Here is a 14,615-nt window from a genome sequence, read left to right on the forward strand (position 1 = left end):
GCCGCAGTAACATCCCCACAGGAGGTATCTGCAAGTATTCATCCCAAGAGATAACCACAAGAGGCACCAAGAGTTCTTCTAAAAGAGAGTAAAATATAAAGTTTCAATACTTCTTACTTGAAGTCTGAATCCAGGTTACATTCTGATCAGGGCATCACACTGTTTCTTGCAAGCTCATTTGTCTACCAGTGATTTTCTTGCTTACATGCCTGAAGCACAACTTCTTCTAGGGGCTAAGTGGCACCAAGAAGGTTTCAGTCAGCCACTGGACCCATCCTAAATTAAATATCTGCTCTGAGTCCCCAGGAAACACTGAAGGTGCTGAGGAGGATTTGTGGCACACAGCTAAGCATGCCAGAGCTGGTGCTGCCACATCCCACTGCAGAGGGCCAGGGAAGTGCCCAGTCCTGCTCTGACATGAGAACGCTCAGGATGTGGGCAGTCAGCAGGGCCCAGGGCACACAGAGCAGGCAGGGAGGAGAAAGCAGAGCATGCACCTGCCACATCTGGCAGCAATCCTGCCAGCCCCTGGTGAGAGCATTAGGGCTGCTTGCTTGGGACCATGGCAGTGTGTAAAATCCCAGCAAGGATGCTTTGGCTCCAGAGTCAGGTCAGAACCTGTGGAGCCCGAGGGAGGAGGTGCAGTGCAGTGATGATGTCTCTGTTTTGAACCATTTCCTTGTGATGGCTGCTTTACACTGCTGCATCAGGGTACTTACTAATGAGTTTTGCCCCCTCTAAGGATGAGCACAGATACTGAGAACAGCCACAGAGACATCATCCTGAGCCACACTTTCAGTGGTGGAGCTGCCCTGGGGATGTACCTTCATCCCCTTCCAGACATACTGACACCATTGCCCTTACGCAGGCTACCTTACCAAATGAATGTGCACGCAGATATGTGCTGGGAAGCCTATGAAGAAAGAACACAGTTTTATACTAATTCCCTTAATTTATTCACATCAAATGTCAGTGCAGTGTCATATAAAAATCTTTAATGATTTTTAAAACAAATGGTCCCTGAGGCAGGAAAATAGTTATAGTGCCATTTCTAAAATTAATTTAATTTCTGTGGAATAGAAATTAAAAAAAAGTGCCTGCTCAGTTGCATACGCATTACAAATAGCATTAGAAAATATCTTTTCAGCTGGAATCACACAGGGTTTTCCAGACTTTCTATCAACTCTCTTGACATGTTGGCACTGGGAGCACCTTGCTTTGCTCCCTTGCACCTTGTCCACATGCTGAGAGCAGTCCCCTGCCTGCCTCAGCTCTCCTCTCTGCTCCCCTCTGCCAGAGAGATTAATTAGTACCTGTTATTTTCTTTACACAGAAGCAGAACCTATTTTTATTACATTTCTCAATGACTCATAATGGTATATCTTCTCTGCCATATGTGCACAAGCTCAGGACAGCATTGCACTGATATTCTGGTCCTGGAATCCTTCCTCCCGCAAGCTCACAGGATGATCATATACGGTCCCGCTTCACTGCCCACCACCCCACTCAGATGCTGTCATACCTACTCACCATATGGTACGCTGGTTTCACACTGGGATGCTGCTGGCAGCAGCTCTGATGGGCGGCCAGCACCATCTTCATGCCATCAGTTCCTCCCATCCTTCTGGCAGGGGGGCACACTGACCTCTCACCCTGCTCAGCTCTGCATGGCAAGCCTGTCTGTCTCCCGGTGGAATGAGAGGTCGCAAGGGGCAGCCAAAAAGCCACTTGTCTCCCACAGCTCTGGGTGTGATGGGGAGATGGAGAGGTGACATGTGCATTGCTGTGGTTGGTGCAGGGCAGCCCTGGGGTCTGCCTGCACATCCTCAGTGTCAGGAGCTGGGAATCCACAGAGCACCTGGCCAGTGGTGAGGGACAGGGAGTGTCTTGGCCCATTTGTGTCTTTCCAAAAGAAGCCGGCTCAATGGAGCAAAGAGGAGCTTAAGCAAATATTGTCAAAATTAAGCCAAAGAAATCAGTAGCAAAAGCCAGTCCCAGCTCGAGCTGCCACAGAAGAGGTTTGTCTGTCTTTTGCGTGACAACCCCACCTGAGCAGCTGCGGGGCACAGGCAGTAAATTCAGTGCAAGCACCAAGGTTCAGGTCGGCCACCAATCCCAACCCATGAGGTTATCTTAGAAATTAAGCACTTTTATTTTAAAGATGACACTATGATACTGAATTCTAATCTGCATTTTTAGATCATTTGTGTACCCACTACATCTGAATTTGTCACCAGATCTCCTAAGTGCTCAGCCTGAGCTTACCTGAATGAGTTGGATTTGAAGCTCAAAATCCTCCATGCTGCTTATCTGTACAAATTTCCTAGTCTCTCCCCAGACTTTCAAATCCTAACTAACGTTTTCCCCTTTCCCTCAGCCCTGAAACAAGTTACATATGCCTTGGTGGTCCCCTACCAAGAGGCAAAGTAACTTGATATTTCTGAAGTTTGATATTTCTGCAGCTCAGCCCCTCTCAACTCAGAAGTCGTTCTGCCTTGCCACTGTGGAGGCTGTTGGTTTCATCCATGGCTCCCACTAGTTCTTTCCACTCAGCAAAAGGGTTAACTAGGAGAAGTAAAAGGACATCAGGCCAGATTTCTATATAGAAGAGACGGCAATAGATGGCGCTGCAGAAATTGGCAGCCCCATCCCTGCTGGAGTTGCAGGGCAGCTCCCCATGTAGGGCAGGGATTGCCCCCACCTCCCCTCCTGGGGAGGATGGTTCCTGCTGGAGTGGAGGGGTGTGGGTCCCTGCCGAGCGGCATGGATGGTCCTGTTGGCAGCTGGGACATTGGTCTGCACCTTTTGTGCTGAAGTTGAAAAGCGATTTCCAGAATTTACAGACTAAGCTCATGAGCCAGTGGAGAATGTGCAGAAAAGAAGCATCCAGCAAGGACCCCTGCCATGAGAGGAGCTGTTGGGAGACTACTGGTACACCCACCTCCCGCTTCCCTGACCAATGAGTCAGTCAGGATAGCAGGGCTTGGATCTCAGCCTGAGATATAGTCCTTGCAGTACTAGCGAGAGGCTGGTGCACTAGGAAAAGCGGAAGAGTTGGCCATAATAATTTTCAGCACCTTGCATGAAGAAATGTATTTGCTGTCTGTAAAGCACTTTTGCTGAAGGGGTTTCTCAGTAATTCTGTGGTACCTGTAACCACAGACATGGTTGGGATGTTGCTGTCTGTAGCAGGGATGACACAAACATGTGGTGTTTTCTTCCAGGTGCAGAACAGTAGCCTTATCTATCTTTTTATCTCTTGAACACTGAAGTCTTCACTGCATGTCCTGCATGTGCAGTTGCAGCATAAGACCGTGTGTAATGGCAGAATAATATCAAATACAGCTGCCTTTTTATGAAAAGGTGCCTGTGATTAATAAATCAGCCATTCGTGCTGCAATTTCACCTTCAGAGTGTCTGGGATGGCACAGTGCCAGGCTACTTGAGGATAAGTCTCTTCCCCAGCCCTGCCATCACGACTGTGCTCAGCCCATGCCTCGGGCCAGGAGAGGAGGCGGATGCTGGCTATGTGCTGGGCAAACAGGCTGTCAACTCCAGCAATGCCAGACCATGCCTCCCCTTCGCGCTGGCGGCTGCGCTGGTACCCAGCGGGGTGTGCTGGGAGGAGCACAAAGGTGGGAGATTTCCTGAAAACTGCTGGTGTGGATAATTAAAATAAAACCCAAACACATGGAATTATGTTCAGTGACTCAGTCCACACACTCCTACTCTCCTCCCACACGCCTTCTGATGCTCAGGGAGAAATTAAGCCATTATGAGCTTTTTTCATGCTTTGTATTTACAGCTTCACATTTTCTCTCTCCCTCTGCCCATCTGAGACCACCGCCAGCATGACAGAGGGTTTGAAAACCTACCAGAGATGCCTTCATCCTGGCTAACCTGAAACCCTTCTGCAGAGAAAACTCACAGCAGCACAGGTGCATTTTTAAGATAATTATTTTACATTACTCATAGTATTATTTAAAGTACCCAATGGGTATAAGCTTCTTTTAAAAAATGAGAGAACTTTTAATTACTGGGTTGGGGGTTCAGAGCAGAGCTGGAACCTATTGTGAATTATCCTCATTATGATTTCGATGGACTTCTGTGGAATACTTGTGCTTTCATTTTTCAGCCCTTCTCCCATCTGCATGGTGGTAGTTCACAAATCCCTCAGGTTTGTGCTGTCTGGTGCTTAACTGTCTGCTGGTGGAGCTATTTACCGGGAGCTTTCTCTTGGTTTTCCTGGAAAACCAGAGAAGGTCGCAGACAGTGACATGGTGCCTGGATTCTCCAGCTGGCACACAGACCAGCCCTTCCCTCAGCTTTTAGTGACTCCTCTGGCAGAACGAGTCTGCTAGAAGTCAGGGATGCTGATGAAGAGAAAAAGAGATAAACTCTCTTAAATACTTCCATTTAATTTCATTCTACTAAATCAATTACCATATAGGCAGTCTCTATTATGGACCAAACACTGTGTTTAAAGGAATTAATTTCCAAAGGCATAAAAGTGAATTATGTGACTAAACTGCACTCACTTCAACTAAGGAAGATGCAAATAAATCTGTTTAAATGAATATAAAAGATTCAGTGCCCTTATTTCCAGCACTGCTGTGAAGTAAGTTAAACACCAGCGCTTTGAATTAAGCTGGAGAGCTGGGCCCATGTGAAACTCATGAAGTTCAACAAGGCTAAGCAATAAGGTCCTACACCTGAGTCAGAGCAATCCTGAGCACAAACTCAGGCTGGGCAGAGACTGGAGTGAGAGCAGCCCTGAGAAGGACTTGGGTGTTGCTGATGAGAAGCTCAACGTGACCCAGCAGGGTGTGCACTTGCAGCCCAGAAAGCCAACGATGTCTTGGGCTTCGTGACCAGCAACGTGACAGGGTCAAGGGATGGGATTCTCCCCCTCTGCTCCACTCTCATGAGACCACCCCTGCAATACTGCATTCAGCCATGGGGCCCCCAGTATGAGAAGGACGTGGTCCTGTTGGAGCAAGCCCAGAGGAGGGCACAAATATGCCCCGCGGGCTGGAGGACCTCTGCTCTGGAGACAAACTGAGAGAGCTGGGCTTGTTCAGCCTGGAGAAGAGAAGGCTCTGGGGAGACCTTAGAGCAGCTTCCAGTGTCTAAATGGGCTGACAAGAAAGCTGGAGAGGGGCTTTTTACAAGGGCAGGTAGTGATGGGACAATGGGGGATGGCTTTAAGCTGATAGAGGGGAGATTTAGATTAGGTATTAGGAAGAAGCTTTTCCCTGTTGGGGTGGGGAGGTGCTGGCACAGTTTGCCCTGAGAAGCTGTGGTTGCCCCATCTCTGGCAGTGTTCCAAGCCAGGTTGGACAGGGCTTTGAGCAACCTGGTCTAGTGGAAGGTGTCCCTGCCTGTGGCAGGGGGGTTGGAACTGGATGAGCTTTAAGGTACCTTCCAACCCAAACCAATCTGTGATTCTATGATTCTGATTCTACTATTCTATGTTTCTATGAATCTATGGTTCTAGTGGCTGTGCTTAAGCTGAGGTGCCAAGTTCTAATTATTAGCATATTCAGTAGCATCCACATGACAGTAGATTACGTTTCAAATGGAGATTTGACATGTTAATTTCAGCTGCGCCTTTAAATTTATTCAGGTGGAAAATAGAGCAAATGACCATCTCCAAATACATCGTTAAGCCATATGTTCTCAGTCCCACTCTCCTTTCCTTTTAGTATAAAAACTGAGCTAAAATGCACATGTACTCCAAAAAAGCTCCAGTCCAAGTCAGCTGAATTGCTTGATTTCATCCAAGGTGGCCACTCTGCCCAGCTCCTTACCAACAGACACAAATTGCCAAACTTTCAAAAGGCTGGGGAGATGATAGAGGCGCTTGAACATGGCAGCAAATGGTGGGCAGATGGGATATGGGCAGCTATGGAACCAGCAGCCATGCATCTCCCAGGCACCCAGCACCTCATGTGTCTCCTGCCCACCCTCACTATGTCACCAGCCCTGAGGATCAAGGACTATGACAGCATGAGGAACACCTGTGCAGATGAATTTTCAAGTCACTTATAAATGAAACCATTTTCATGTCTGTGAGAAACCTGTCTGCGTAGGACAGGGCTTGCCAAGGGCTGTACAGTCTTGTGCTCCAAGATCTTCAAAAGCATTTTAAAAAATCCATCCTCCAGGTCATCAGCTTCTTCCACACTGACGTCTGGAGGATGGGAATCAGTCTTTGGACATGAATGTCAGAAAGACTTGAACAAACAACAGAAATCCTCAGCATCCTGGACAAACAACTGAACGTCATTTCCAAAAGCCACCAGTTCCATCTGCAGGATGTGCAATTCAAGAAAACAATGGGGGATAAGGAGTCAGGTGTTAAGCGCTGGTGGTGTATCAGCTGGTGACGCATGGAGAGCCAATGACAGGTTTTAACACTGAGCATGGAAATAACGTATTGTGCTTCACACAGAGTGGCATATTTTCCTAGGGTTAGGGCTCAGATCTTTCTTGGAACTTTGTAAAACTGGCTGATCCACTTTAGCCCAACCACTGGAAAGTGGCCCCAGCCATCACCTGGGAGAGCCACAAGTCCAACTCCTGGCAGAGACACAACCTTCGTAAAATGCAAATGAAAGTATATTAAGCCCTTAGAAAAACAGAAAGATTGCTAAACATGGGACAAGTGAGAAGAGGCAAGTAGCACTATTTCCACTCTGACATTTTTGGACAGAGCAAGCCAGAAGCCTGTTGTCTTGGTTTTGGCTGGGATAGAGTTAATTTTCTTCTTAGTAGCTGGTGCAGTGCTGTGTTTTGGCTTTCATCTGAGAATAATGCTGGTAACCCTAATCAAGGACTTTTCAGTTTCCCATGGTCTGCCAGGGAGGAGGAGCACAAGAAGCTGGGAGGGAGCACAGCCAGGACCCAAACTAGCCAAAGGGGTATGCCATACCACAGCCGGCATGCTCAGTATATAAACTAGGGGGAGTCACTCACAAGAGACCGATTGCTGCTTGGGTCAGGCTGGGTATCAGTCAGTGGGTTGTGAACAAGTGTATTGTGCCTCACTTGGTTTTGCGTTTCCTTGGCTGTGGGGTTGGGTTTTTTTTTCAGTTCTATCACTCTCTGTGTTACTTCCTTTTCATTATAAGTATTAGCACTAGTGGTATTAGTGGTATTGGTATTAGCATCAGTACTAGTACTAGGATTAGCATTATATTGTACTTTAATTATTAAACTGTTCTTATCTCAACCTACAGGGTTTATCTCTTCCCCATCCCACTGGGGGTCAGGGAGAGTGAGTGAGTGGCTGCATGGTACTTAGTTGCCAGCTGGTGTTAATCCATGACATCTGCCCAGCCCACAGCGCAGGTACTGCAGCCTCTGTTCTAATATCATCCTTAATGAACCCCGGGTGCTGGGGAGGGCACAATCCCATGGGGATTTTGGAGGGTCCAGCTTCTCATGTGGAGTGTCCCCAGCCTGGGTGAGTCCTCATGTCTTCTGCCTGACCAAGGCTGAAAAGGGGGCAGAAGTGTAACTTGCTCCAGCACAGCACAGCATGTCTCTGCAAAAGGAGAGAGCACAGGACTGCTGTGCTTGTGCCTTGGTGGGTAAAACATGGCTGAAACTGCCCACATGCAGTGGAAAAGGGAACAACGCCACTTAAAGGTGTCCTGAAGAAAGCAGATATGCAATTGCACCTCTGCTACAAAACTTTCTGACACAGCTAATAAAACATATGGAAAATATTTAATTTCTGTGTTTGTAAAGCACAACTCCCCTTGGCTCAGTCACTAAGAGGCTGTGAGGATGTGAAACAGCTTTATTTGCTGTTATAGAAATCCCTTCACGAGTTGCAGCCTGCATCCCGCACAGACAGGCAGGCAGGCAGGTACGCTGCTCCCACCCACCAGAGACCCTGCCAAGAGCCCAGCCTTCCCTCTGGCCCCGCGCTGAGCAGCAGCTCCTGGCCATGGGTCCAAAGGCCTTGGCCCTGACCAGCAGCTCCGTGCTGCCCGCGGGCGATGCTGCAGGCAAAAGCACCACCCGGCGGCGGCGGGAAAGTGCATCCCTTTTCTCCACCATTGCTTCCCGGAACGCTCCTCGTTTCTCTTTCCAAAGTAGGGCGTATCGTCACTGCCCCGGGGCTGCACAGAGCGTCCCCCCCGTCCTCCAAGCCCTGCAATCCTCTCTGACATCCCCTCCAGATCCTGCGAGGGAAAACATGTAAATGCACCATGTTGCTGTAAGAGAAGCGGCATTCCCAGTCAAGCCCTTGCGCTAGGTCTCTTGGTCCACCACAGCGATGCCCAGCGAGAGCTGTGGGACACCGGGAGGGTGCGAAGCCCCCAGCCTCCCATGAGCAGCTCTGTGCACCCGGACACTAGGGGAGCAGGGCATGCGTGGTCAGCCAAGAAGGAAAACTTGTGGAAGTTTTACTTCAGTTTCCCTAAACCTGCTGTTGTTTCTGCCTCTTTGAAAGGGAGGAAGGCAGCCTGCCCTTGGGCCCCACTGCCTCCTTGCACCATCCAAAAACATGCTCCTGTGTTATGTTCGTATTCTACAACACCAGATGTATTCCTGACCAACCATAGTGGGAGGATCAGTTTCTCAGTTTATTATGATGGAGAAATACTTTGAAATACTAGATCCTGGTTATTTGCTTCTTCTATAGCAGGGTCGGCGGCAGCAGTGTGATGTGCCTCTTCATTCCTACAGGCACCGGTGTGTGATGGGGATGCTTAGGACTTGATTTTGGACACACCAGGAACCAGACCAGGAATTATATTTTAAATAACGTGTGAGCTTTTGAAATTGCTTAGGAAACTATTTTGATTCGCAACTTGAAGGAGAGTACATTACACATTACTGATTACTTTCCCTGGCTTGCAATAGATTACTGATTATTTTTACTTTCTTATACATCATGCATGTGAATTGCTCAGCAAGGCAATGACAGACTGCCTTATGGCGTCCATGCTGACTGTCTTTACATGACATATTGCTTCATGGCCATCAAACTACCAAAACATCATCACTCATTCTCAGGACAGACTGTCAAGTACAGTGACCACCTGGTTACCCTGGATTTTATGCAAGGCTTTTTTTAAGTTAATCCATTTCTGTGAGCACTCATGTTGAAATTTCATATAAGGAATATACATTTGCTGCTATCAGTTGCTTTACCAATTACAGTACTTTTTAAATATTAACGTATTGCATGAGCAATTGAGGATACAGAGCACACGCAGCCTAGTGTCTTTCAGGAGAGGTGAAACAGATGGCTCAAAAGGAAGAGTTAATTCAGCATTGGAGGAGCAGGATCACATTCAGGCAGAGCAGCATTTCTGTACCTGTGCACAGGCACCCTGCTCTGCCCCAGGGTTCAAGACAGCATCTCCCCTGGGGGAGGAAAGGATGCTCACAGTGTAGGCAGCTCCAAGTAATGATGCAGGGCTCTGTTATATCATAAAGGGTTTTCAAACCTTTGCTTACTGCCAGAGAGAAGGAAGTATTGAGGAAAAAAACATCCAAACTGAATCATTTCAGTTGTGTTAGCTAACCCTTTTGAACTCCCCGCTTGTTTTCATTTTTGCCAACGTCCTAATTGGAGAGATCAGCAAGATCAATGAAGAAAACCTTTGAAAAGCATTTCCCAGAAATATGTGTGGTAAAAACAGTACAAATTCCTAAATACTCACTTTGCACTGGAAAAGTGATGCTGTGCAGAGAGCAGGGGAGACCAGAAGTACTCATCCATCTGCTTCACACACAAGTGGGGAGCTGCTCCCACTGCACTATGAGCAGGAGCTGGGACCAAACACACACCCTGTACTAAGGAAAATGTCCCTCTTTTCTTAAAAGATTGCGTACAGAAACTAGTACAAGAAGTGATTCATTTTAATACATGAACCCAGAAGCTTAAGTCCCCAAATGGAGAAACATTATCCCTCAAAGAGAGATGAAGGAGTAAGCCAAGACCCAGAAGGGAGGCTGTTATCTTTGACTTCATATTGATAAACAGTGCTACCAGTTTATTTTACCAGACTTCTGGTGGTGGGCTGCACATACTTGGACAACACCCAGGCCTTTCCACCCCTCCTGCAGGAACTGCCCCAGAGTTGATGTCCTGCCTCACTCACATGCTTCTGTAAATCTCATCCAACATCATTCAGATGTCACAGAAAAAAATCAAAGGGTGGGAGAAGAGTCTCTGCACTCCCAGGCTCCAGGCCCTGGCTTGCTGCAAGGAGGCAGCAGGCAGGAGATCCCCCACCAAGGCTTTCTGTATCACTTTGGGAGCAGCATGGAGAAGGAGCTGTAGGAATGCCTCGACAGGGTGAGTGTTCCTGCAGCCAGCCAGACATCCCCAAAACAGGGTTTGGAGACATTTGTCTCTATTCCCACTAGCAATATAGGTCAGCCATGTCCCAGTCCTCTCGTATTTGCTGTTCACTAATAGATGTGTGCCCTGTTAATATTAGAGGAAATTTGCATTGCTGTGCCATGCAAATATTAGAGGAAAGTTGCACTCAGTGCTAATGTCCACTGTCACTGGCTAACAAAGGTCTACATGATTGCACACCTGTAACTCATTCTATAGAACCATCACTTTTGATATCTTTATTAATGGGTTTAGCCTTTCAGGCAGGAGACAGAGAAAATAATGTATAGCTAAGGTGAGCTGTCAAATACCTCAGATATTAAATAATTATTTTGAACAGGCTTCAAACTCTCTGCCCCATGAGCTGAGCACATACAGAAGTATACATATTTACAAAAATCTGGATCCGTTCATGCATTAATCAGGCTGAGACTGAAAGGCTGAACTCTCCTGCTAATGCATTCATGGTAGGGCCACCACCCTTGGCATACAGAGGCAGCTGCCTTGAGCAAACGGTCAGGGTCTGCCCCACCAGTAGGCTGGGGACGCCCCCCACTCTGCAGCCACCCCACGGCAGGGCTGGGAACCCCCATAGCCACAGCCACCCCACTGGCAGGGCGGCAAATACTGTTCTGAGGTACACTCTGCAGATGGAGCATCAGGAAGGGAAGCCGGGGACCCGGATGTGTAGAGACCAGAAGGGCAGAGAGCAGCTGGTGGCTGTGGGGCTATGCAGGGGGTCCTGGGCAAGAGGGCAACTTTCACCCCTTCCTGAGGACTCAGACAACAGACAGCTGCTGGAAGGGCTGGGATAATACTGGTTTTCCCTAGCCAGTGGGCCAGGGTGGGAATACCCCAGGGAAGTGCTGCAGTGGGCGGGATGGAGGGGTAAGGAGCAGGGTCCACCCCATCCTCTGGAAGGTGTCCACATTTACTGAAATTAAGTGTAGAGAAAAAATAAACAAACAAAAAAAAGGTCCTATCAAAATTCACACATTCATGTCCTTGTTGTTGAAATGTTGTTTCTTTACTAAATTTCCTCCTTTAATAATTCTGAAAGTCATTCCTCTTATATACCTTATTTTGAAGTAATTATTTTTTCTGCAGTTTTTCTTCAAGTTTCAACACTTTTGATAATTGAGGTCAGAGTTACTGAAGTGTGAAAATCCTCTGCAGAAGGTAACCTTCCCCATCCAGGAAGCTCTTCTGGTCAGCATGAGGAGAGGCTAGCTCTTACACGCCAGAAACACAAGTCGATTAGACTCTGGATAATGCTTTAGCTAGGGGAAGAGGAAGGGTACCCTCCTAGGGAGGCTACCCTGATATTTGGGCTACGAGGACACAGGGGAGTTATGTGCTTCATATGTCCTTGTATTTATTGGTGTGTAAACAGAAGGAATTCAGGAAGCTTAAACAGAATGCTGCTGTAAATCTGTTTGCACCAGCAAAAATGTACCGTGTAACTGTATGTGGTGTCTGGGACCTACAGGAACAAATGAACAAATTGATGCCACACTTGGGATTCCTCACAAGTCCTTACTCCTATTATGTCCTTGCAACCTATTTATACAAATTTCTGTGTAAAGGTGATCAGTGAAGCTTTCTAGCTCACAGCATGCAGTAATGCAGGTGCCTCTCCTCACTGAGTTCATGGCTCGAGGTTTGTGTATCAAGTACCCCAGCAGACCCAGGCACTGTTCATCCAGCTCTTCAGGGGTTGTTTATCTTCCAAACGTCCTTTCATGGGTCCTGGTCCAAAACAGAAGTAACCTTCAGGGTTGTATCAAGAAAACAAAGAAGCCCAGCAACAAGCTGGGCAAAGAGGCTAGAAACCCATTTAGCATTGGTACCGACAAGAGTTGCAAAAGTCACTCTCACTCCATCACAGCTTTCCTGCTTCCCTCCAAATAGATCTTCTCCTCGTTGCAGAGTCAGCTGGAAAGTTGAAATCTTTCCTTCTGAAACTGAGAACCCCCCAAATCACTCCACCAGGGCTGCTGCTGCTAACATGCTCGTACTTGTGGAGCACTGTCTACATAGGCTGTTTTTCTCCGGACTGCAAAGAACACAAATGACATCTGCTACTGCTCCCCATCACAGGTGGCACCACTTCTCTAGCAAGCGTGTCCATCTCTTCCCACACAGCTGAGCTGGGTATCCCTGTACCCAGCCCTGCTGCTTGCAGCCTTTTCACCATCCCTGACCTGGATGAGCCAAACTCCACAAAAGCTGCTGACCCTAGACCTGACCCTGTGTACTCCTGGGAACACATGCCTGGGCACGGTGAGACTGCATAGGAAAGGTGAAGGAAATGATGCTCTTCAGGACCATGATGAGGACGGAGGAGGAAGACAAGTAGGGATGCAGGTGAGGGGCAAGGAGGTCAAGGTCTGAGATCTGCCAGGAGGTCCAGCAGGGCACAGGGGCATTGGAGCCAGTGGAGGATGTCCGGGAGGTTCCTGCACCCCGTGAGGAGTTGGGGACCAGGAGCAATCCCCACACCGTGGCGACAGCTCCAAACATCCCCGTGCTTTGCCGACAACTTGACAAATTTAGTTTAACTATTTTGATGTAATAATGTAATTAGGTAAAAGGGTTCAGCAACCGATTGCTTTTCACTAATTTCAACCATCTGCTTCAACATTTGTTCTTATGTGTTCCAGATTTCAGAGTGTCTTTCCTCTAATAGTAATTAATGAAACTGTTAATAAGCTACATATATCATATAATGCTGCAATAATTTATCAAAGGATAATGTTATGAGACAAATTATATATAACAATTATAGAAAATGACTTACATTACTAAATGTTGCACACTGCTAACTAGTTTCTTTACTCTTTTCCTCTTAATGAATTCCCTAATTAATTTAATGCATACTTTATGCATAATTTGAAATTTAAAAACATTACTGGGTCAGGTTTTAACCATCCTTTTTTACATGCTGTCTGCTTCTACAAGACACATATTGGCAAAACATGACCTCTATGCAAATTACCAAGCCCCACTGCTATTTCCATTCCCAATCCCAGCGAATGTACTCTGGCGCGTTCCCCCTTGTGTGCGGGTACCCCAGCCACTTTCACCAGCATCCTCGCACCCTCGCATGCCACCATGCACGTAACAGCAGCATATTTCATGAGAGTCATGGTGAATCTAGGTCACTATTTATAACAAAAAATAAACATAAATGTCTATTCTAATCTTCTGTTACATAACCAGCTCCATTTGGGGGAAGGCTGCTCTCAATCATACTTTGTTCACACAGCTACCTAGCAAACATCACCTAAAAAACATCCACAGCCATCACGCACTGAAAATCACCCACACCCAGAATAACAAGGTCATCTTAAAAATCCAGAAACCTTTCAAAATAGAAATGTAAACTTTAGTGTCTTAGTCTTCAGATTTTTAAGCATCCAACACACAGTTGCCTGGTATTTCCCAGTTTTCTACATCTATGGCTTTGCGGTTTTCCTGCAGAACACAACCATAAACTTTTCTTTCAAAGCCAAAGTTTCCATTCTCATCTGACCATATAATTGCTGGGTGTGGAGACTTCAAGAAAATCACCAATACTCTGGCAGTACAGATGAACTACCGGGGTACTCTAAGTTCAGTGTTTCCTAATCTTTTACTGACTGAATTTCCGTAGTAAGAAAAATAGGATATCCCACCATGGAGGTTACAGTTAGTAACATGTCAAACAAATGCACAGGGAATTTGCACAGAAACTCTCCTCTCCGGCAGTTACATGAGAACCAAGTCTTAATTCAAGTTTTGAGGCTTATCTGCCACTTGCCAACATGCTGTTGGATGCATCTGTGTTTATATAGTGCACATACCTACTACTTCATTACATTAACAACTTATATCTGGGAAGTGATTTAACAGAAAAATGTGAATTGTATTCACTACTATTCTAGTAGTTTATTAACATTTGGTAGATATGGTTGTATTTCAGAAACTAAAGCATGACTTTGTAGCTGGGACCATGTACAAAAATCTGATGTGAACTAGATTGAAAGAGCCAGCCTGCTCAGACAGCTGCAGCATTTGAGATGCCAGCATCCTGAGACAGAGAATCATAGGATCACAGAATGGTTTGGGCTGGAAAGGTCCTTAAAGATCATCCAGTTCCACCCCCTGCTACAGGCAGGGACGCCTTCCACTAGACCAGGTTGCTCAAAGCCCCATCTAATCTGGCCTTGAACCTTGTGGGGTTGTAGCTGCCACGTCCCTGGGA

General features: G+C 46.8%; 1 protein-coding gene across 1 annotated transcript in view; it reads left to right on the top strand.

The window, feature by feature from the left end:
- KCNJ3 (potassium inwardly rectifying channel subfamily J member 3) overlaps nucleotides 1–1,047 on the top strand; it is a 644,250-nt gene extending 643,203 nt beyond the window's left edge. The window contains exon 4 of the transcript XR_008972951.1: nucleotides 1,030–1,047. The gene's annotated coding sequence lies outside the window, so the exon portion shown is untranslated. The remainder of the gene's footprint in view (nucleotides 1–1,029) is intronic.
- Nucleotides 1,048–14,615: the final 13,568 nt, after the last annotated feature.

This window comes from Pezoporus wallicus, unplaced genomic scaffold (assembly GCF_028554395.1).
Source record: "Pezoporus wallicus isolate ANWC-B61680 ecotype Strahan unplaced genomic scaffold, APGP_CSIRO_Pwel_v1 contig_736, whole genome shotgun sequence".
NCBI classification, from domain to species: domain Eukaryota; kingdom Metazoa; phylum Chordata; class Aves; order Psittaciformes; family Psittacidae; genus Pezoporus; species Pezoporus wallicus.